Here is a 23,066-nt window from a genome sequence, read left to right on the forward strand (position 1 = left end):
AGCAAAGTGATGTCTCTCTTTTTTAATATGCTGTCTAGGTTGGTCATAGCTTTTCTTCCAAGGAGCAAGCATCTTTAATTTCATGGCTGCAGTCACCATCTGCAGTGATTTTGGAGTCCAAGAAAATAAAATCTGTCACTGTTTCCACTTGTTTCCCATCTATTTGCCATGAAGAGATGGGAACAGATGCCATGATCTTAGGTTTTTGACTGTTGAGTTTTAAACCATCTTTTTCTCTCTCCTCTTTCACGTTCATCAAGAGGCTCTTTAGCTCCTCTTTACTTTCTACCATTAGAGTAGTATCATCTGCATATCTGAGGTTGTTGATATTTCTCCTGGCAATCTTGATTCCAGCTTGTGACTCATCCAGCCGGGCATTTCTCATGATGTATTCTGCATATAAGTTAAATAAGTAGGGTGACAATATACAGCCTTGGCGTACTCCTTTCCCAGTTTTGAACCAGTCTGTTGTTCCATGTCTGGTTCTAACAGTTGTTTCTTGATGAGGAGCTTCTAAAAAAGTAGCTGAAAGTATTTTTCAGAAAGTCTATGTATCTTTCCCCCCAAGTTTGAGTGATTCAGGAATGTCTGGGCATTATGGAAGGACTCTTGTCTTCATGAAAACTGAAAGCTGAGATGTGTAAGGCCAGTGCTTGATACAGCAAGCAAGGCACCCCTTCTCTTCTCACAGGTTCGTCAAGTCCCAGGCTTCAAATAAGGGGCCCCCACCCGGTCCAGCTATCTTTAGCAATGCCCTGCTGATAGCCTGAGCTAACCAAGTGGGTCAGATGCCACAGTCAAGGGCAGGGAACCTCTCCTCCATGGTGGCTACTGACCCACAAAACCAATGTCGATTTAGGTCACACACAGTTATCAAAGGCAACTCCTGTTTGCAGTGACTGCTTCTTAAGGAAGGGTAAGGTACTGGGGCTGTTTTTATCTTCAAGCAACCCACAGCAGATAATTGAGAGAATGGACCATAGCACTCAATTCAACACTGAATTCTATTTTCCAAAGATGCTTCATTCCTTCCAGTGGCTATTTAAGAAAAAGACAGAGGGATTGTAGGAGAATGGGAATAGCAGTACAGAAAGAAGACAGTTGGGAGGGACATGGAAGATAGAAGGCGACTGAAAACAATGATAAAAGGAAGAGTCAGGGGTTGGCGGTGGGGGAGGGGAGTGCTGAGAAAAAGAAAAAAAAATGGCAAGTAGAAAGACAAATCCGTGTAGTACACAAAAGGGACAGAAAGATACAAAACGGGAGAGAAAATGAAATAGAAAACCAGAGTATCAGCCAGGCCAACTCCTTAATTTTATTGAGGGGAAAACTGAGGCCCAGAAAGGGGAAGTGATTTGGCCAAAGTTTTGCTACCAGTTGATTCTTCAGCTGAGGCTAGGACTCCAGTCTCTAGACTCCCAGATCAGGAGCATAGCAGCCTAGGTACCAGGCTTTCTGGGAGAGACCAGACATTGTTCACTCAATCAAGAAGTTACATGTTGAATCTGAATCTAGGAAGGAAAACAGAAAGCCTCAGATCTCATAAGACCAAGTCAGGCAACTGACAGATCATCAGAACCGGAAATCTCAGGTCCACAAGGTACCTGGAAGGGGCTCCTGGAACCACTGGGTTGACTGAGGCCAATGGGCCCAGTCCTCCTAAGTGGCCCATGGATGGATTCCCTTAGCTACAAGGAGGAAACAAAACAGGCTGGATGTCTGTTCCTCCTCAAAGCTCATCTACGTGTCCACTGCCAGTTCTGAGCACAGAGGTGGAAATCAAAAAATGTCAGAGGTTCCTGGGAAATTGGAGGCAACATGGACTAAGTCTCCCCCAGGGCAAGCTGATCCTTGGCTCACTCTGGGCCAGACTCACTCAATCCACTCCACCAACTCTAGACTAAGAGAGATCCAGGCCAACTCCAGGTTTATCTTTCTGTTAGGGCCCCTCAAGGCTGATTGCTCCAGATAGTACTTCATGGTTGCCCCAGAGTACTTGGCAATTCACTAGCAAACTCAATCTAACCTGTCCCCCTCCACAGATTTACAAACTTTTGACTGAATTTTGCCAGGGCTGGATATAATTAGGCATGGAACCAGAGGTTCCCAAAGTCTGCTATATGCCTACATAATATACCCATATGCATGTGTAGAAAATGCTTTTGATCCACAAATCTTATATAGAAAAGCAGCTTATGATGGAGTTTCTTAAAAACCCTCTTCTATGGAGCATTTATCCTCTTCAGGGATAAGTCTGGATTTAATTCCCAGTTAGCCTCATCAAACCACACAGGCAAGTTTCCTCAGTCTTCTAGTGTTCTGGTTTAAAAACCCTATGGGTGATCCTTTAGTTCCATTCTGTCACCTAGGCTTAGAGTGCGATGATCTGGGGAGGCTGTGGTGAACATGACAAAGAGGAAATGCTGTGAATCAGTAATGTCCTAGGCGGCAGAAACAGCTGAGTACAGCGACTAATACATAGTAGCTGCTCAATAAATATTGTTGCCAGAGTCCTTTCATACCAGCCAAACTGCTAAAGCCCAGAGAGATTAAGTGACTTATCTAGGATCATACAGCTGGTCAGTGACAGCTAGGTCACTGTGGACCTAGTGTGGACCACGCATCCACACTAGGTCGTGGATGAGTCATATGAAAGAGGAATATTTTAAACACAGGAACCTTCTAACACTTCTAATGTATATATAATTATATACACAATACAATGGAATACTACTCAGCCATAACAAAGAATGAAATAATGCCATTGCAGCAACATGGACGGACCTAGAAATTATCATACTGAGTGAAGTAAGTCAGAAAGAGAAAGACAAATACCATATGATTTCACTTATATGTGGAATCTAAAATATAACAAAAAGGAACATATCTATGAAAGACAAACATTCACAGAGAGCAGACTTATGGTTAGCAATGGGTATTGGGGGTGGGGGAGGGAAGGATTGGGAGTTTGGGATTAGCAAACTACTATATACAGGATGAATAAACAACAAGGTCCTACTCTATAGGACAGGGAACAATATTCGACATCCTGTGATAAACCATAATGGAAAAGAATAGGAAAAAAAATCTATGTATAACTGAATCTTTGCTGTACAGCAGAAATTAATGCAACATTGTAAATCAACTATCAGATCAGATCAGTCGCTCAGTCGTGTCCGACTCTTTGCAACCCCATGAATCACAGCACGCCAGGCCTCCCTGTCCATCACCAACTCTCAGAGTTCACTCAAACTCATGTCCATCGAGTCGGTGATGCCATCCAGCCATCTCATCCTCTGTCGTCCCCTTCTCCTCCTGCCCCCCATCCCTCCCAGCATCAGAGTCTTTTCCAATGAATTAACTCTTCACATGAGGTGGCCAAAGTACTGGAGTTTCAGCTTTAGCATCATTCCTTCCAAAGAAATCCCAGGGCTGATCTCCTTCAGAATGGACTGGTTGGATCTCCTTGCAGTCCAAGGGACTCTCAAGAGTCTTCTCCAACACCACAGTTCAAAAGCATCAATTCTTCGGCGCTCAGCCTTCTTCACAGTCCAACTCTCACATCCATACATGACCACAGGAAAAACCATAGCCTTCACTAGACAAACCTTTGTTGGCAAAGTAATGTCTCTGCTTTTGAATATGCTATCAAGGTTGGTCATAACTTTCCTTCCAAGAAGTAAGTGTCTTTTAATTTCATGGCTACAGTCACCATCTGTAGTGATTTGGAGCCCAGAAAAATAAAGTCTGACACTGTTTCCACTGTTTCCCCATCTATTTCCCATGAAGTGGTGGGACTGGATGCCATGATCTTCATTTTCTGAGTGTTGAGCTTTAAATCAACTATACTTCAATAAAATTTAAAAATGTAAGTATTATTTATTCTTATCACTAAAAAAATAAAAGAAATTAGGATGTGGGAATTCCCCAGCCATCCAAGAGAGGTTAGGACTCGGCTCTTTCACTGCCAAGGGCCCAGGTTCAATCCCTGGTCAGGGAACTAAGATCACACAAGCCTCATGGAAGGGCAAAAAAATAAACAAATAGAACACTAAAAAATACATATATATAGTAACCTTCTAGAATCACAGTCTCTCAGAATGACCAGTGTGATCTCCCTGGAGCCAGCATCCAATGATAAGCTAAAAGTGCTCAGAATTACCACCCAGGGATTTTAGTCCTGCCCCCTGGTACTACACGAAGCAGCCAAACCCTTCCACTTGATAAGGATTTGAAGACAGTCAGTGGAACCTCTGCAAATCCCTGGTTCCTTCAACCACCCTCCACGTGACACTCCTTCCACTCAATAACTTCATCGCCCTCCTGTGGATTCACCGAAGTCCCTGTGGTGCCCAGAAGCGGGTACATCCTCTGAAGGGGACTTACTCTGCTCCTTCCTCTGGATGTTATGAGAGCGTGCTGCATCTCTCAGCACTCACATGGCACTGTTTGCCCTTCTTTAATCTGTGGTTAGCTCAGACCCCCCCAAGATCTTTTTTATATGATCTCTTGTCAAACTGTCTCCTTCATCTGAAAAAAGTACAAGCAAATATTTATAAACTCTGTACTGCACTTCACATGGGTCCCACTTTTTAAGGTCTGATTCCTGGAGGAAGATGCCATCAAATTCTTCTAGGCCAGAAAACCTAAGTCTAAATGGTAAACCTTCAGTGAAGTATTCTTCCACAACCTTAGTTTTTTCCTACCTCACATATTTTTATCTATGTGTGCAACTCCATGGACTATGGCCTTCCAGGCTCCTCTGTCCATGGAAATCTCCAGGCAAGAGTACTGGAGTGGGTTGCCATTTCCTCCTCCAGGGGATCTTCCCAACCCAGGGATTGAACCAGTGTCTCTTACATCTCCTGCATTAGCAGGCAGGTTTTTGTTTTATTTTTTTTTTTTACCAGTAGCACCTCATGGGAAGTCCATTTTCATCTATATAAAACTTAAATAAGGATCATTTGTACAAACTATTAGAGCTTACTGGTTTAAAGATAGCATACATGTGTTCAGCAGAGTAACATTTATTTAGTGAATATCATGCACTGGACATTGTGAAGGGCTTTCTATACATTTAGCTCATTCCCTCTGACAGCTGGAGGATTGTTCTCCCAAGTTTATAGACAAGGAAACTGAAGCTCGAGAGACTCCACTGTTATTAAGGGGGAGAGGCATGACTTGAACCTAGTTCTGACTAATCCCAAAGACCATGTCCTTTCATTTAAGCCAGTGGCTCTTAACCGTGGCTGCACATTAGAATCAGCTGGGGAGCACTCAAGCCTCCCAACACCCAGGCCCCACCCCAGCCAATTAAAGTGGAGTTCCTGGAGGTGGGCTCCAGGCAGGGGTAGGTTGTAAAGGCTCCCCAGGTGAATCTAATATACAGCAGTAAAACCACTGCTTTGTACCATGCTGTTTCCAAGGTATATTAGGCCAGCATAGATGTGAAAACAACTATTAGGCCCTCTGTATATTTGTAGCACTGGTTGCTTCAAAAAGCAAGACTGAAGTTATTTAAAGGCACTAACATCAAACGAATAGTGCTGGAGAGACAAAGCCTGCAGTCCCCTGTTCTGATGAGGGAACGAGGGTAGCCACCTATATTCCCTTGTAACTTCCCACCCCCTTGAAGCTTCTGCAGCTTATTTCTCTGAGTCATGTGCTTTCCCTGTTCACCGCGTTCAGTTCTAGAAGCTGGCCTATCTACTGGGTGAGCAGACTACAGGTGAGTCCTAAACATTCGTAGCTGTGGTGGGGTATTTCTGTGTCTCTTTAATGTATGAGGACAAAAGTCTTGGGTTTTCTGTTTTGCTTTTCCCTTTCTGAGTAGGTTGTCCGAGATGGTGCCTGAAAGGTTTGCCTGGGGAATCAAGACTCTATATTCCTTCCTGTACCCCTCTGGTGGGTCCTTTTATGATGTTTGCAAAATTAGGAACGGACATGATGCAACTGGGAAAATAATTCGTACATTAGCCGGAGGTGCAAATCCCCAAAGAGCCCATTGCCAAACTAAGAAAACTCCAAGTTACTGGGAAGCTGTAAAACCTAGCACTGCGAGAACAAAGGGCCCAGGCATATGGAACAGCTTATCAGAGGCCGGGCAACAGAGCCCGCGTGAGAACAGCACCGGCTCCAGAGAGAGACACCTAGGTCTGTTCAAGGAGAGGTCAGGAAGCGTTGGGGATGGAGAGAGGGCTGAAAGATGTGATTAAAGTAAATCCTCCAAAGATGGAAAAGCTGGCCTCAATGGCTCCTTCCTGTGCTTAATACACTTTCTCAGTTTCCGGGGAGTGGGCGTGGGCACTGTGGGCCATCTGCTTCTGGCCTGTGGCTCCCTGTCCTTCCTCCAGCACTGGAAGACATTCTTTGCAAATCCTGGGTGTGTGTTTCCCTTTTTACAAGCAGTCAGGGCTCTGGGAAGAAAATGGATCTCTCTTCAAAATCATAATACCATCATATAGGCAAAAAGGGCCTCTTCTCATAGCCTTCCCAGAGACTCCATTGTAATAACCCCTAAGTAGTAAGGGCTTCTGGGACAGTTTCCACACACACACATTGAGCACTGAGGAGAATGAAAGCAGAGACCCAATTTAGGTCTCTAAATACACATGTTCCCATGGACTGTGACGAAAAATGGGACTGAGTGGTTTTTTTTTCTCTGTTTATCCTGTCTTTCTTTTTTTTTTTTTTGGCCTTGAAGAGTCAGGTAATCTAATCTCCACAGACCTCCATTTTTCCTCAGTTTGCCTGGGCAGCAGACACCACCGAAGAGAGTTTTGGAAGATAAACAGAATGTGTCAACACATCCAAAATGTTTCCCTCATGTGGCTCTCAGCTCACACACTTCTTTCGAGCATTGGAGCCATGCGACATTTCCATGCAAAGAAAGTCTCAAAATAGCAAGCAGTAAACAGAGCCAGGGAGCCTGATGTAGCCCTGCCCCGTGCCAGCCCTGGGTCCTGCTCCCATCCACAGGGAAGCCAGCTCTTTCCCTCCTCAGACAGCCAAGCCAGGCTACATGGTCAGATAATCAATGACAGGTGTCACGCCCCATAATAAACTTGAAGGAAACAAACAGACACATATAGAATCCTCCAGGCTTGACTGCTGCAGGAGCAGCGTTGACTGGCACCTTACAAAGAAGCCCTACACGTGGGCCTGGATCATTCCATCCCAGGTGCCCTTGGATCGGCAAGGAAGGTGAGAGAGCGGAAGGGGCCCCAGGAACTGCTCAACTGGGGAGGCTCTAGCCAGCAGGGACTGGGCCGAGACACCGGCAATGTTTATTCAGCTTACAGCTTTCATTTATCCTAAGTCATTTCAATGAGTTCAAGGAAAGAAATCATTCTACTGGATTGAGTCCATCCCTAAATATTTGGGACACACGCTGAAAGGTTAGAAGCAAACTCCTGCAAAGAAATGATTGCTGGAATGAGGGAGTTGGCTACCAGAGGAGGCCTGGGACGAAGGCCAACCATGACCCGGGAGGGAATCAAGCGCAGTGAAACGATCCATGAAGTTTCTTGGCATTTTCAAGCACTCCTGGAAAGAGAGTGGCTCATCAACTTCACTGAAGAATCTCCGAACAAATAGCTCCACTGTCTCTGGGTTTCCTGGCCTCAGAAATGGGCTGGGCAACTTGACTGAACACTGGGAAATGAACATTTTGAGTCTGGCATCTGAGGCTTTCTACTGGGGTTCAGGGTGCTTCAAACAGCTTGCTGTGATCTTCAAGGTTGCCCAAGTGCCAGGCAGAGCCCCAGGAGAACAGGTTTTCTCAGCCCTACCTAGACCAACATCTCTTGGCCTCTCATTGTGTAGGATGGATTTGAGTCAAGCATGTCCTTTGTCTTGAAAACAACAAAATGAAAAACCAAACCTATCAAAACTACTCCAACGAGGCGGTGAATAATTTTCCAACAAAAACTTCCTGAGAAAAAGAGAGAAGGGACTAATAGAGTCAGCATCCTATTAGATTGAGGCTTCCCTGGTGGCTCAGATGGTAAAGAATCCACCTGCAATGCAGGCAGACCAGGGTTTGATCCCTGGGTCGGGAAGATCCCCTGGAGAAGGAAATGGCAACCCACTCCAGTACTCTTGCCTGGAGAATTCCATGGACAGAGGAGCCTGGCGGGCTACAGTCCATGGGGTAGCAAAGAGTCAGACATGACTGAGCAACTAACACACACATTGTTAGAATTAAGGGTCAAGAGCAAATTTCCTGTTTTGGAGAGCTTGGGCCACACTTTTGGGCTTCGTTTTTGGAAACTCAGCACCAGCAAGAGGAGGTGGTGAGCACTTGCCTTGGGAGTTCTCCGCCAAGAATCAGGGACCCAGGCCCAGACCCTGGATCCAGTCCTGGAGGCCAAGGTGGAGCCTGCTACAAAGAATGGACTGGAGTTGCTACAAAGGGGAACGAAAAAGGGGGTTGGAGAACAAGGACAACCTAGATGCCCACAACAAACCAGGGTAGAGGCCGGGACATGTGTGAGACACAAAGTTGGAGGGGCTCCACAGACACCGGGCCCTCCAGGCCTGGCTCTGCTTCCCAGGCCCCTGACCCTGTCTGTGGAGAAAGGGTGCTGTGAAGGAAGGATGCACCCCTGGTGAAGACAGTCACGTCACCCGCACGTTATAGCACATTGTATTTTTTGAAGCATATACTCCTGCTTCCAAGAAAGAGATCACAGTTTCATTTGTGGGAGCAGTACCCCCAAAGTACCCAACAAAAGACCAGAAACGAAGAGGCAGGCACAAAGACCTCTCACCAACATTCCTTCGAGCAAAGCAAAGCATTACCACGGGGCTATTTTCATGGCAAGAGGCTCATACGCACTTTAATCCTGAAGAAGCAAGATGAAACACCCTACAATCTCTGTTTCAAATCCATGTTTAAATTTTACTTTAAATGTTTTATGATAAGGGATACAAAGTCTTACTTAATGTACCTTCTAAGGATTTCTTGTCCTGAAGCAATTTGTAAATGTTGCAGGGTGTCAGAAGTCGGTTTCAGTGCAGAGAAGGAGCTGTGTTCTGAAATCCCAAGGGGCACAGGGCTAGGAGGAGGCCCTGGGGCCATCTGATGGGAAGAGGAGGTTTCTCATTGCCCTGGAGTCTCCCTAAGAGTTTATTACTTAAGATTGGGAAACCTTGAGCAATAGGGCTTTGGGATTTCATCTCAAAATCCTCTAGGCAGCAGATTGCTCCCTTCGGGCTGCTGCTGTGTGTTAACAAGGGATGGGTTAGAGCATCTGCTGCAGATGCAGGGCAAAGCATGAGCAGGTCCTAACCTCCTTAGAGGTAAGCTGAGAGTGCTGGGCCCAAGTTGGAGTCAGCAAACTTTTCCTGGGAAGGACTAGCTAGTTAACAACAGGAAATATGGATCACATATGGTCCCTAGCATATTCTTTCTTTTCATTTTTTAAACAGCTTTACTGTGATATAATCTGCATATCATGCAATTCAGCCATTTAAAGTATATCATTTAGGGACTTCCCTGGTGGTCCAGTCGTTAAGACTACATACTTCCACTGCAGATGGCATGGGTTCGATCCCTGGTCTGGGAACTAAGATCCCACATGCCATGGGGTGTGGCCAAAAATTTAAAAAACAACTATCATTTAGTGGTTTTCTGTGCATTCACTGTGTTGTACAATCATCCCTAAAATAATTTTCATGTTTATCACCACAAAATTAAACAAACCTGTATCCATTAGCCATCATTCCCTTTTCCCCATCATCCTAAGCTCTAGATATGTTGGCCTATTCTGTTCATTTCAGACAAATGGAATCACAAAATATGTGTCTGGCAAATGGCTTCTCTCACATAGTATAGTGTTTCCAAGTTCATAAATGAGGAACATGTATCAGGAATTCATCCCTTTTTTTGACCAAATAATACTCTATTGTATAGATATTCCATACTTTGTAATTCTTTCCTCAATGGACAGTTGGATTAGTCCCTCCTTTGGGTTGTTGCTAATAATGCTGCTATGACATTCCTATACAATGTCTGTATGGATCTGTGGATCTGTGTATTCAGTTCTTCTGCATATATACCTAGGGTTGGAATTGTTATGCCATAACAGTAACTTTATGTGTAATCTTTTGAGGAATTTCTGTATTTCCGAATTGATGGCACCATTTTCCCATTGCACTAGCAATATATAAGAGTTCTGATTTAGTCACAGTTCTCACCAGCACTTGCATTTGTCTTTTTGATCATTACCATCCTAGTGAGGGGCTTCCCTGGTAGCTCAGTTGGTAAAGAATCTGCCTGCAATGCAGGAGGCCTGGGTTTGATTCTTGGGTTGGGAAGACTCCCTGGAGGAGGGCATGGCAACCCACCCCAGTATTCTTGCCTGGAGAATCCCCCTGGACAGAGAAGCCTGGCGGGCTGCAGTTCATGGGGTCACAAAGAGTCAGACATGACTGAGCGAGTGAGTGTGAAGTATGATCTCACTGTGGTTTTAATGTGTATTTTCCTAATGACTCTTGATGTCAAGCATCTTTTCAAGTATTTTTTGCATCAACACTCTATCAAGAGAGTGTAAAAACTACAGCCATACCACCCTGAAGTCACTGAATTTCATCTGATCTACAAAGCTAAGTAGGGTTGGGCCTGGTTGGTATTTCAGTGGGAGACCACCTGAGAATTCCGGATGCTATAGGCTTAAAAAACAAAACTAGACTTGGCATCTATCCCCAAGCTAATTTTAAAGAATTCTGGAAGTTCCCTGGTGACCTAGTGGCTAGGATTCTAGATTTTTTACTGTCGTGGCTCAGGTTCAAGCACTGGTCATGGAACTGAGATCCAGCAAGTCATGTGGCATGGCAAAAAAAAAAAAAAAAAAGGTGCTCCAATAAGAAATCTGGAACTCTTGACATAAATGGAAAAATAGAAAGTTTCAGTGAAGAAAAAGAAGATGTAAAAAACGAAATAGACATTTAGGGGGAAAAAAAGTGTGGGAAAAAAATAACTCACATATGGGAGAAAACATTTGTAGATCATATATTTGATGAGGGTTTGATATCCTGAAGGATATTAAAACTAATACTCAACAGCAAAAAGACAAACATCCTAATTGAAATGAGCAAAGGACTAGAATAGACACTTCTCCAAGGAAGACATATAAATGGGTTATAAGTACATGAAAAGATGCTCATCAATAGTCATCAGGGAAATGCAATTCAAAACCACAGAAGATACCACATCATACCCAGCAGGATGGCTACAATTTTTAAAATGGAAAATAATAAGTGTTGGCACAGATGTAGAGAAACTGAAACCCTCATAGATTGCTGGTGGGACTATAAAAAGATGGAGCCTCTGTGGAAAATTGTTTGCTGGTTCCTCTAAAGTAGTATTGCCATATGATCCAACAATTCCACTGCCAGGTATATACCCCTGAAGAATTGAAAACAGGAACTCAAACATATATTTGTACGCCCACATTCATAACAGCATTGTTTGCCATAGCCCAAAGGTGGAAACAACCCAACTGTCCATCAGCAGGTGAATGAATAAAGAAAATCCATACAATGGAACATTGTTCAGTTTTATAAAGCAATGAGGTTCTAAAACATAGCTGCAACTTTAGATGAACTTTGAAAACATTATAAATTATATAACCAGACATAAAAAGCTTATATGGTTCTGCTTATATGAAATATCTAGAATACATCAATTCATAGAGACAGATTAGAGGTTACCAGGGACTGGAGGGAGTGGGGGATGGGGAGTTATTGCTTAATGGGTACAGAGTTTCTGTTTGGGGTGATGAAATATTTTTAAAATGATAGCTGTATAACCCTGTAAATGTGATTAATGCTATTGAATTGTACACTTAAAATGGCTAAAATGGCAGTCTATGTTACTTTGAATTGCAATTAAATATAGTAAAAAGAAGTACTATCTTTAACCCATATATAGTGAATATAATAGTAAAAATGATTTGGGGGGCTAAGAAGCAAGTCCTTGGGTCAATTGAAATAAGGATTTCCAAACAAAGAAAGGAGAGGAAAGTGACCCTAATTATCAGGAAAACAAGAACTCCATTTGCAGGAGGAGAGAACAGAAGCCTCCTGGCTTGTGTGGGACACCTGAAGACCGTCAGTCAGGAGGAAATGCTTCAAGCACCAATATGCATGGGGTCTTTCAAGGGCACCCAGTCCGGTGTTTGGGGACCTTGCCCTCAGTCCTTTTGACAGAATGGCACTGCAAAACTTAAAAGTTAAAGCTACCAGGATGCCCAAACATGACTTGTGAGACCAGACCAGTAAAAGCTGGCCGAGAGCTGGCAGTGATCATGGTGGGGGCAGGAGGGGGAGGTTCCTGCTCTTAACTGATCTTAGGAGGGGCACAAGAAAGCATTCTCAGGAATACAGTAAGACAGTGGAACTGCAGAGTACAACAAATCCCTGTGGCCACACAAAGAGGAATTTGAACCTCTCAGGACCCCGGGACAGTCAGAAGTCCAGGGGTTAGAGATCCAGATCTGAGATTGGGTGGGACTCAGCCATATGCTCTAACCATGCATTGAGTCTATGTGCTGGACGAGCCGGCACCTTTGCCAGTAGGCATTTTGTGAACAAGGTTGGCACCTATTTACCACTCAGGTCCTGGACTATCCCATAGTCTAAGGCGGCCTGGACAAACAAGAGTTTCTATATTCATTTTCATCTCTATCTCGGATAAAACGTGCACCTTTCCATTGGGCTCATCAGACCAAGTGAATCAGAGTCCGTGTGCTCCTCTCCCAGATCCCTTAGCTTTACCATCAGTCAGACTCCACCACTTAGCTGCTCACACCTGTCTATTTGGGGCTGTGCATATCCTGGGACCAGTTTTTGCAGTACCAATGGATATAAGGCACTTTTGGACAAAATTGATATTTGTTGTACATTCTCTAGGTTTTCTTTTCTTTTTTTTGGCCATGACATGCAGCTTGAAGGATCTTAGTTTCCCGACCAGGGATCAAACCCCAGGCTCTCAGCAGTCAAAGTACCAAGTCCCAACCACTCGACCACCAGGAAATCCCTAGGTCTCCTAATTTGAGTCTTATGCTTGCTGAGTCAAATGCTTGCCTGAATGAGTTCCTGACTTTCTCTCTTGTCCCTACCTTGTGGTCCCCAAGAACTACTTTCCATTTCCTTCTCCTTTTCATGTTGGGAAGGGTTCCAATATACCCTTCTGCTTTTTCTCACGGCTTACCCTCAGCACCAGACTGGTGTGGACCCTGACCCGGGCTCTCTGGGCTTTGCTCCACTGTACATGCTGTCCTGGGCATTTTGAACTCTAGTTCACCCCACTGCTCCAGCAGCCCAGCTCCAATTCAACTGAAAGTCTGATCTTTCCCAACCCATTCAATGATCAGCAGTTGCCTATGGTCCTAGCTCTGAGAGAAGCTAGTCCCTGACCAGGGATTGAACCCAGGCCCCCTGCAGAGGAAGCACAGAGTCCTAACCACTGGACTGCCAAGGAATTCCCAGAACCTTCTTTCTCTTAATGGCAATGAGACCAAGCTGTAAGCTCAGTCCTTTTAAATAGAAAACAGTTCTCTTAAAGGTTGTTTCAGGAATTATAAAGTGATAATAAACATCCAAAGAACACATTTTACCCCCAGTTACTTTTGGAGCTAAACATGGTGACAAAATATTCATTGGCAACAGCAATGGTTTACCCAATAGACAAATTCATCCCATGCTTAGGATTCCTATGAAGCTAGGCGCCCCCCAAAAAAGTAGCTGAAAGCATCTGAGGTTTGGTATTTCAGAAATAGAATTGAATTATATAATCATTATGGAAAAAAATAACTTTGTTGGGCTTCCTTATACTTATTTTCAATTTAATATTATTTTTCAGTTGATTAACCTATAGCATCAGGAGACACTGTAATCTCCTCCATACCTAGGGTCTCCAAACATTTTTATAAAACCCTAGGTGGCTATTTCATTACAGAGTTCTGTGGATTCCCCATAGTCCCTTTGGGACTACCTAGGCAACAGGGACAGGGGAGAAAAATGATTGAGTTCAGTAATGGGTGAGATCCAGGTTGGGACATTTGTTTCAGGCATTCTCTTGGGTGCAGAGGCTGAATAATTGAAATTCAAAGCTAAAGCAAGGCTAAGACTAACAGACATCCAGATTCAGGTTTCAGCGAGTCAAGAAAGGCAACTTAAGTTCAAAGAACAGGCATTTGGCTCTATTTTTCCTTTTTATAAAGACCTCTTATGAAAAGAAAGTTAATTTCTGTGACTCATAAACAGAAGATCTCCAAAGCGCCATAAGGTTTCTATGCAATTATGTCAGAAGAACGTGATGAGAAAATAAATAATTCCATGCTTCCTGCCAGTATATCCATGTACACAATGTGCAGTCCACAAAAGCAAGGTTAAGGAATAGTGTTAGTTATCAAGGAAAGAAGAGGGTTCATTCTGGTTAATAACTACAGCCTCTCCACGTGCACCAGGGCACCCAAATTTGATTTTGTCTGTGATTTGCTGCTTAGCCACATGCCAAGAACATCTGTGATATTGCCACACACCAGGGAAACAGTAGCTCTCAGCCCACTGGTACCAAGTGGGGTTGCTAAGCAATTACAGAAGTTATCTGAGGGTTTCTGGGTTTGGAAAACCTAAGTGACCCTCTGCATCAGGAGCAGATGGGAACAGGTAGTACCCTCCAGGGACCTGACAGCACCAAGATAGAAAATAGAGAATCAGAAAAGAAGACCCAGGCACATGTCCAAGACAGACTCTAGTATTTATGCACTTTTACTTGTACGTGTTACTACACCATCACAAGGAAAAAAATCCCTTCTGCAAACATGAGAAATGCAACCTCCAAAGATGATGTTAATTGTACTTCTGGGTTCAAAGAACATACTAACTGCAGTATTCCCAGCACTTTATTCCTATAAGTTATTTCTGAAATTGATGCCAATAGCCAGTGACCCCAAGGGAACTCCATGCTGACTGCAACCAACCTACCCTCCACCCAACTTTGGAGTCTAGCCTGCTCCTTCTTTCCCAGAGCTATAGGAAAAAGACAGTGAGAGGGGCCAAGAGGTGTGGAACTCTGAGCAGCCAAAGTAGTACAGGGAGCCTAGGACCTGAAGAAGACAAACCAATACAAAGCCAAGGAAACAGCAAAGGAAGGGAGAATCTCAGCTTTGTCCAAAGATGCATCCTATACCTGATCCAGCTCCAGACCTGAGAACGGAGTGAAGGAGCTAGCTGGGGCCCTGCCTCCATGTAGCTGCCCAGACCCCTACCCTTTGCCAATTAAAGGTCAACTCAGGCCCATTCCATCAATTCCAAGTCCATCTATTCCATTGTCTACTCTACCTTTCCACTTAGATACCAGAGAAGTTTCTCAAATTCAACATGCCAAAACCCCAACATTTGACCTGTGTCTACTTCCTTCCTCAAATCCACTCACAACCTTCTCAATCTCTCTAATGCAACTCTGTTCCTCCAATTGCATAAACCCAAGTCCTGGGCATCATTTTTGATTCCTCCTTTTCTCTTAAGCCCTCAATCCAATCCATCAGTAAATGCTATTGGCTCTACCTTCAAACTCTATGGAGAAGGGAATGGCAGCCCACTCCAATATTCTTGCCTGGAGAATCCCATGAACAGCGGAGTCTGGCGGGCTTTAGTCCATGGGGTCACAAAGAGTTGGACGTGACTGTGTAACTAACATTTTCAACACTTTCAAACTCTATCTGGAATCTGACCACTTCTCATCTCCTCCACCTCTACCATCCTGGCCTGAGCTGCCATCATCTCTACCCCAGGACTATGTCAATAAGCCCCCTCCATTGCTTCTACCTTTATTCTCCCACACTCTCATCTAAACGTAGCAGCCAAGAATCAAACAGTTTACAAATAATAAATGCTGGAGAGGGTGTGCAGAAAAGGGAACACTCCTACACTGTTGGTGGGAATGTAAATTGCTGCAGTCACTATGGAAAACAGTATGCAGGCTCCTTAAAAATCTAGAGAAACCACGTGACTGAGCAATCTCCCTCCTGGGCATATAACCAGAAAAGATGAAAACTCTAATCTGAAAAGATCCATGCACCCCAATGTTCAGTGAAGCACTATTTACAATAGCCAAGACATGGAAGCAACCCAACTACCCACCAATAGACAACTGGCTTAAGAAGATGTGATACATCACACTACTGTATATAGAGCACAGGGAACTCTGCTCAATGTTATGTGGCAGCCTGGATGGGAAGGGGGTTTGGGGGAGAATGGATACATGTATATGTATGGCTGAGTCCCTTCTCTGTTCACCTGAAACTATCACGATCTTGTTAATTGGCTATAACCCAATATGAAAGAAGGTATGGTATAGATAGATGTAGATATAGATATATAGATATTCAATGGAATATTACTCAGCCATTAAAAAGGAATGAAAATTGCCATTTGCAGCAACATAGATGGACCTAGAGATTATCATACTTAGTGAAGTCAGAGAAACATACCATATAATTTCATTTATATGTGGGATCTAAAAAAGTGATACGAATGAACTTATTTGTAAAACATAAATAGACTCCCAGATATAGAAAACAAACTTATGGTTACCAAAGGGTAAGAGGGATGCATAAATTAGGGGTGTGGGATTAACAGATACACACTACTACCTATAAACAATAAGGATTTAATTTACTGTGTAGCACAGAGAACTAGTCAATATCGTATAGTAACCTATAATGGAAAATAACCTGAAAAAATAAATATATAGTTTTGCCAAATTATGTAAAGTTTAAAAATAAAATAAAATTAGAAAAATAAAAAAGACAGTAACAATAAAAAAATAAATAAATATATATATATAAAACTGAATCACTTTACTGTACACCTGAAACACAATATTGTAAATCAACTATACTTCAATTTTCTTTAAAAAGATAAAAGGAAACATAAAACACAGCATCCAGACTGAACTATTTCAACTGCAGATCAAACCATGTCATTCCTGCTCAACACTTTGCCACAGTTCTTCATTTTATCCCGAATCAAAGCCAAAGTCTTAACCATGGTCCACAAGGCCCTATGTGATCTGGCTTCCCATCATGCCAGCGTATACTGCTCCCCTCTCACACATTCTGCTCCAGCCACAACTTGTAGATTGTTTCTCAGAAATACTGGGCACAAGGACTTCCCTGGTGATCCAGTGGCTAAGACTCTGTGCTCCCAATGAAGGGGGCCCAGTTTCAATCCATGGTCAGGGAGCTAGATCCCACATGCCACAACTCAGACCTGGTACAGCAAAATAAATAAATAAAAATAAATTTTAAAAAAGATTCACTAATAAAAAGAAAATGCCAGGTACAATCTTACTTTAGAGTCTTTGCTCAGACTGTTCCATCTTTCTGGAATTCTCTCCCCCACCTGAGATCTACGTGGCTCACCTCCTCTCCTCCTTCAGTTTTCCACTGAAATGGAATCTTATTGAAATGACTCCCTGACTCCCCTGTGTAAATTGAGGGTCCTTCCCCCAACACTCCCCTTCCCTTTCCCCTGCTTGATTCCCCCTAGTGATTAGCATTCATCATTTAGTTAGTTTAGCTTTTACTTTCCCTAGTGTATTTGGATCTTGAGATGGGAAAAGTTAGGCTTTCTTCTCTGTGGAAGGCATTTCTGGCCACAGGAGACAGGGGCAGGAAACAGACTTTCCCCCCAGAAATAGCCCTCAGTGTGAGGGGTCTCCTGTGCCTCCAGGTAGAACCAGCTCTGTCAAGGAGCTTGGGGTGGGACTGGCCCCACTATTCAGGGCAGATCACCACTGAGAAGGACTGAGATGAACAACTTCTGGGCTCCCATTTGGTGGGTTCCACAGGTTGGGTAGGTAAGCTTTGGACTATGACTCTCCAGGCCCAGCCCCAAACCTCCTTTGTCGCCTATTGTCATGAGTCTGTAAATTCTGTTGGAGAAGGGTCCCTCTCTTATTTGCTGCTGAATCACCAGCACCTAGATCGGGGCTTAGGACACAGTAGTTGCTCAATAAATACTTGTTCGCTAAATGCATGAATGAATCAATGAAATGACCAAGTATACCAGGGAGAACTTGCTCCCTGCCAGCCTCCTAATCACTACTCTTTCTCTACCTTTCTCCCCTATCCTGTTGGCTGTCCCTGGCTTGGTTCCCCCAAGTCCTTTCTGTCTGTCTTCTCCCTCATACCATTCTTCTGCATTGCCTCCCTATTTCCAGCCCCCAACCCAAGCCTGCCTCGACCTGCAGCACAGTTGGCAGGGCCACTGACAGCCCTCATCTCCTGCTTGCTCGAGGGCCTACTATGTGCCCGGCATCATACTAAGTACATGCTACACACTTTCTTTATTCCACAGGATGACACATCTGTGAACAAAGCCAGCTATCATCCACCTGCCCTCAGATCGAGCCTCTTCCCTCAGACCAAGGGAAGGGGTATTTCCCTGCCCTTCGCACACTGAATGCTGAACTTGCCCACTGTCCTATCTCAGCCTTGCCTTCCACAGTCCTTCACGAGAAACCTCCCAGCATCCACCTCACTCCACTCGTTGTAAGCCCCCAGGTCTGACTTCTCAGGATACCTCGCACTGAGGACACCTCGGGGATGGCCTACAGAAGAACAAAGGCCTGGATTTCAGCTGCCAATGGTAGCTAATTTTCCCAGAACCTAAATTCTCATCTTGCTGATAATTATTATCGTCTGCTGATAATCCAGCCCCAGGGACCCACATCACTATATAGTGCATTCTCTATATATCTGATCTCTAACCAAAGATTGGAAAATCCTTGCCTGGGAATGGAGTGAAAAGCATTTTTGGAAATATTCAAAACATGCATCTCGGTTCCTCAATGAGAACCAAAGCTGAGGATGTGACGTTTATAGGACATGTCAGTGGAAAAGATTACTTTTCTTAAAATACATTTGTTAAATGATAGGTAAAACAGCAAACGGATGGGAACCTACAACTGGGAGACATCACAGGAAGAGGGAAATATGATTTTTATTATAAACATATGCATTTTATTATTTCTCCCAGTGAGGATCAGGATTGGGAATCTGCAGCTGTGAAAGGGCAAGGAAACAGCAGTATTTTTAGACCTGTCACTTTAAAATATACCTTCTTCTGCTTTGCCGCACTGTTTCTCTAAACAAGGCCCTCTTGCAGCCTGAGCACAGCAAAGATGAATATACATATGAAACAGATGACTAGAAGGCAGTTCCTCTTACCCTGGCAGACACTGTCTGAAATAACTTGGCTTGTCACCACCCCCACCCAGGACCAGCTCATTCCCCATGCTCAGGCATCTGGGCCACTGTCCCCCACCCCACCCCACTCCTGTCCCATCATCCCCCACAAGTCTAGTCCTAGCTGGTACCCAGTCCTGCTGGTTCTTTCTCAAAAAGTCTCTTCCAATGAGTATGAACATGTGAAGCCACTGCTTAATAGCCTGTGTGCTAGAGACATATTTCTTTGCATCTAGGCCATTTTCCCATGAGGCAAGCAAGAGGGTTTTGCCCCAGCTTATAGAGAAGGAAACTGAGGCTCAAAGAGGTGAGGTTTCTTGCTCAGGTGGTGAATGGGCAGATTGGAACCCAGGTGTGTGGTTTCAGAGTTCTGGCCTATGCCACAACCATGCTGTCTTGCATCCTCCCTGCCTCCCCACCCCAGAGGAGGGCATTGCAACCCACTCCAGTATTCTTGCCTGGAGAATCCCATGGACAGAGGGGCCTCGCGGGCTGCTGTCCGTGGGGTCTCAAAGAGTCAGACACGACTGAAGTGACTTAGCACACACTCGAGTCTTCCCAGCCCTCAGCCTAGGCTAAGCATTAACTGCTGCATGGCTGCGATGTCCCCTTCCCACAACTCCAAGTCCTGCACACAGAGCCACAGGCATTTGCCACAAACAATTCTCTCTTTAGGAAGCCCCTGTCTCTCCAGGGCCCTCTATATTGCCCAGGTATCACATTCCAAAGGTCTCACTGTGGCACTGAACCCTCCCTGAGCCCAACTCTAACTCCAACCTGTCTCCAACCATTTCTCTCCCTCACTTCATCCTCATCGATCCCGCACGTGCCTCAGCATCTTTGCTCACACTCTAATCCTCCACTGGACCTCCTTCCACCCTCTTCATGTCCTTCACAAACCTTCACTGGTGACTCCATAAAGCTGTGAACCCTCTCCTGCAGTAAATTCCACTGCTTGGGTCTATGCCTGTCCTAACATTTTCTAGGTGTACTGTGTGTCTCTCTTCTCCCCACAGTAAGCAGATGTACTACTCCCCTGTCTGCCTGGCACCAAATTGGGTACAGAATACAGGGCTTGTAGTTTCTGACCAGTTTTGACTTGAGTCTGTTTAGCGCCAAGCTAATGGGGTTTCCCCAAAGAGGCGGGCTTATGGGAAGGGATGTGACTCATATAGAAGCCACTACTTTGTCCACAGCGAGGGCCAGCATCTCAAAGACAGCCAGAGCTGGCTGTTCAGAGAGCTGAAAGCACTGCATCGGGCCTTTCAATCAGTGGTTCTGTTTGTGCCATTAAGCAGTCCCTTCTTCCCTGTGGCATCCAGAACCAGAGGCCTGACACAAGTGGGAGTGACAGGCACTTTATTACTGACATGTCATCACCTACACGGGACTGCTCTGCCAACAAGAAGGCGATTTCTCCAGCCACTTCACAAATGACTGAATTATGGGCTTACTCAGTCTTTCATGCTGCCAGGCTCAACATTTTCGTTTACTCCTCTCGTTACCCTTGGCATGGTTTCCACACTGGGGAAGGCAAAGCACTCCCAAGCTCACGTCTCCTCAAGGACTCTTAAAAAATATGCTGCTTTAAACCGAAGATCTTCCTCACTTCATAGACATCGCTCTCCCTCCCTGCCCATGGGCCCAGGCCACTGTTGGGGTCTCAGGCCTGTGGAGAACAGTGGAGAACTTGTCCACCTCTTGGCTCTTGATTTCAAACCATTTCCTAGTGAAATACTGTCATTTTGGGAAACAAGTCTGTCAGGAAGTCATTTCAGGCAAAAATCAAATCCACAGCACTCCACACAAATAACAAACAGCCTGCAAAGCCCTTCAGTGGGACTCCAAGAACTGCCATTTGGAAGGGAGGTCAGGAAGTAGAGCATAAACATCTGGTGTTCCAAAGGGCTGGCCTGGGGGCTGCGTGCAGATGGGAGAAGCCCTGGGCCCTGGGCCTGGCCTCTCAGTACCTTCTCTTTGTTTTTTTTTCACAACTGATTTTTGGCCACCAGGGCACTGAGTCACCAGACCTCAATTAACACTGGAAGTGCTACTCAAACAGATTGACTGTTTATCAAGGTGATGGGCCATTTTCACTGACTATTTCTAGTATTTATTTTTTAGTTAGCCAAAGTGCTAATTTGCTTACCATTTCTTGGCATCAACTGTCCTGAGAGGTCTTTGAATCTTCAGAGGGTCCCTTTTGTCCTTCATTTCCAAGTCATGCTGGCTCCTTGGGCATTTTGCAGAAATGGATTAACTTGGTCCAGTCCTGAAATTAGTGCAAAAACACTCTGACTTCTGGAGTGTCTCAAAAAGAAGACAATGTTAACAATAGTAGACTCTTCTCAAACCACCTTGCATTGAAAGAGCACGACATGTTTCACAAATGTTAACTACTTAAATCACCCAACACACCTGCATCCTGAATAAGAGCCATCCAGATAGCTGTCCCTGGATGAAATGTAGTCCCATCTAGAGTAAAATTCCCATGCGGAAGCTATAATTGCTGGAGCTGCAAGTTGATGGACAGTTTTTGGTTAATATCCAACATTTTGCTAACACTGTAATGGGATCTTCATTGGAGGTCCCATTGGATCAAGAGCTCCACCCCTCATCTAACTGGAAAGATGATGCCTCTGGGCCTGTGTTTCTCAAGTGTAACCTATGGTCTGTAAGTTGCCTTCACTTTTGCACTAGCTGGTTTAAAATCTAAGAACAGGATGTGCTGATGGCTGGGTGAGAATTCCAGGCAGCACAAAAAGCAAAGAGAAGGTGGAGGCAAAGGCTGACTGAATTCATTCTGGCTTGATGGCCCCAAATTCCCCAGGTGTCAACTAAGAAAATTGGGAGTGCTACTATCGGGTTGGCCAAAAAGTTTGCTTGGGAAAACCCTGCACGAATTTTTGGCCAACCGAGTACCTCACTGCTGGCTGCCACCAGGGGTGGGCACAAAGGTATGCAGCTGGATCTCAAGACTTAAAGCAAGGTAAGGGAATCCAGCCACAGGCAGAAGAGAGAAGTGACCAGAGCAGAGACAGATGAGAAACCTAGCAGAAAGATATCACACCAGACAAGGCCTCATTTCCTCTTCCCATCACTCAATGACATGTTGAGAATTTCCCCCAGTCCACCTTAATCTCCACTAAAAGCCACTTCTCCTGATACTCCTTCAGCAAAATGGAAGAGTCCTGAAGCTCAGCAGAAAGTGGATTCCTAGGGTGTTGGCCCCAGGAGGGTTACTTGTTTTTAACCAAGGCTCTCCCTGAGTTGGGGAACCTTGACTTACATGGTAGCTGACCTTGTACAGACTTCAAGGCTACTCTACAATCTTATTGTTGATAGGAGTCCTCTGTACCTCCCATTCACCACAATGACTAATCCAAACCTTCAGTTCAGTGCAGTTCAGTCACTCAGTCGTGTCCAACTCTTTGTGACCCCGTGAACCGCAGCACAGTCCATCACCAACTGCCGGAGTCTACCCAAATCCATGTCCATTGAGCTGGTGAGGCCATCCAACCATCTCATCCTCTGTCACCGCCTTCTTCTCCTGCCATCAATCTTTCCCAGCATCAGGGTCTTTTCAAATGAGTCAGCTCTTCGCCTTAGGTGGCCAAAGTATTGGAGTTTCAGCTTCAACATCAGTCCTTCCAATAGAGCACCCAGGACTGATCTCCTTTAGGATGGACTGGTTGGATCTCCTTGCAGTCCAAGGGACTCTCCAAGAGTCTTCTTCAGCACCACAGTTCAAAAGCATCAATTCTTCAGTGCTCAGCTTTCTTTATAGTCCAACTCTCACATCCA

At 44.6% G+C, this 23,066-nt stretch overlaps 2 long non-coding RNA genes and 1 pseudogene across 27 annotated transcripts in view; 2 read left to right on the forward strand and 1 right to left on the reverse strand.

The window, feature by feature from the left end:
• LOC147341394 (uncharacterized) overlaps positions 1-23,066 on the reverse strand; it is an 81,310-nt gene that overhangs the window by 41,519 nt on the left and 16,725 nt on the right. For 12 of the 25 annotated variants that reach the window (XR_015159646.1, XR_015159634.1, XR_015159640.1 and 9 more), the window contains one exon: positions 21,412-21,534. This is a non-coding gene — a long non-coding RNA (uncharacterized LOC147341394). Of the gene's footprint in view, positions 1-5,837; positions 6,417-6,711; positions 7,546-15,914; positions 17,284-20,610; positions 20,932-21,411; positions 21,535-23,066 lie in introns of those variants that run through there. The other 13 variants (XR_015159629.1, XR_015159641.1, XR_015159648.1 and 10 more) reach the window with 8 other exon arrangements.
• Positions 4,922-8,455, forward strand: LOC147341395 (uncharacterized). 2 transcript variants are annotated; one of them, XR_015159650.1, is made up of 2 exons: positions 4,922-5,728; positions 6,704-8,455. It is a non-coding gene; the product is annotated as an uncharacterized LOC147341395 (long non-coding RNA). The 2 variants fall into 2 exon arrangements; XR_015159651.1 differs by having other exon boundaries at positions 6,746-8,455.
• On the forward strand, positions 10,558-10,676 carry LOC147341396 (5S ribosomal RNA; annotated as a pseudogene).

This window comes from Bos grunniens, chromosome X, assembly GCF_055505025.1.
Source record: "Bos grunniens cultivar Pamir isolate PY7600 chromosome X, Bosgru_T2T1.0, whole genome shotgun sequence".
NCBI classification, from domain to species: Eukaryota; Metazoa; Chordata; class Mammalia; order Artiodactyla; family Bovidae; genus Bos; species Bos grunniens.